Raw genomic sequence first — 1,469 nt, forward strand, 5'->3', positions numbered from 1 at the left:
GTTGGCCTGCCCAGGAAATGCCAGCCTGGGAAAGGAGCAAAACCTGGAGACAAAGTCACCTGCCAATCCCACAATCAGGGTGATATGGCAGCATTAAAACACGTTGACCACTTCGTTGACACTCTTCCCATCAAGAGGTTACGGTCTCTGTCCCCTCCCCTTATATCTGGGCTGGCCCTAGCAACTCGTTATAACCAATGGAAACTCACAGAAGTGATGCTGTGAGACAGCCAAGGTTAGGTCAGAAAAAGGTATGGCTCTGGCCGGTTTGGCTCAGTGGATGGAGTGTCTGCCAGCGGACTGAAGGGTTCTGGGTTGATTCCAGTCAAGGGGAGGCCGTTGCAGGCTCCTCCCCGGCCTGACCCCTGGTCAGGGCACATACAGGAGGCAACCAACAGATGTTTCTCTCTCACATCAATATTTCTCTCTGTCTTTCCCTCTCCCTTCCACTCTCTCTAAAAATCAATGGGAAAATATCTTCAGATAAGGATTAAAAAAAATTTTTTAAAGAAAGAAAAGGATATGTAGCTTCCATCTTGCTGGCTGGGGCACTGGCTTCTGGAACTGTAAACCATCATATAAGGAGTCCAGTTCCCTGAGGCCCCATGGAGAAATCACAGTACAGCATTCTAGTTGGCTGTCCTTATGCGAGTCCTCCCAGCCCCGGAAGCACACATTGGAGCCAATCAGCCTTGGGATGATTCCAGCCTCAGCCTCACATTATCCCAGGCCTTCTTCATGGAGCGAAGGCAAGCCACCCTACTAGGTCGTTTGTAAATTCCTGACCTAGAAAATCCATGAGTAGAAGAAATTGTTCACTCTCCTACGTTTGGGACAGTTTATGATACAGCAATAGTAACTGGTGCAGATGGCCATACCAAGAGCCATCAGGATTCTCTGGTGCTGCAGGTACTCTTCTCTGCCCTCATACTAAATCAGTGGTTCTCAACCTTCTGGCCCTTTAAATACAGTTCCTCATGTTGTGACCCAACCATAAAATTATTTTCGTTGCTACTCCATCACTGTCATGTTGCTACTGTGATGAATCGTCATGTAAATATCTGATATGCAGGATGGTCTTCGGGGACTCCTGTGAAAGGGTCGTTCGACCGCCAAAGGGGTCGCGACCCACAGGCTGAGAACCGCTGTACTAAATGCTGCCACAGGGCTCTTCCACTCATCGCCTGTACAGCTTCCCTCCCTCACACTCTGCTCTGGGCTGTCACTGCTTCCACTGCCCGGCCCAAGCCTTCACTGTTTGCCCTGCTGTGACCTTTAGCCTGCACAGGGGTGAGGGCTGCTACTCTGCAACCTAAAGGCTGGAGGGAAACTCAGAGAGCTTAGAGGATTCCAGGCTCTTGAACAGGAGAGCCTGCAATCACACCCTTTCCTTCCTCTGCCTGGATACCACTGAGAGACTCGGAATCAGTCACCATTTATCCCATACATCCATTCGTGGAAGGCAGCGA

General features: G+C 50.1%; 1 protein-coding gene across 1 annotated transcript in view; it reads right to left on the minus strand.

Annotated features, from left to right (window-relative positions):
- The window catches only part of SLC9A7 (solute carrier family 9, subfamily A (NHE7, cation proton antiporter 7), member 7), a 59,348-nt gene that overhangs the window by 19,380 nt on the left and 38,499 nt on the right, over positions 1–1,469 (minus strand). The window lies entirely within an intron of this gene.

This window comes from Myotis davidii, unplaced genomic scaffold, assembly GCF_000327345.1.
Source record: "Myotis davidii unplaced genomic scaffold, ASM32734v1 scaffold411, whole genome shotgun sequence".
Classification (NCBI taxonomy): Eukaryota; Metazoa; Chordata; class Mammalia; order Chiroptera; family Vespertilionidae; genus Myotis; species Myotis davidii.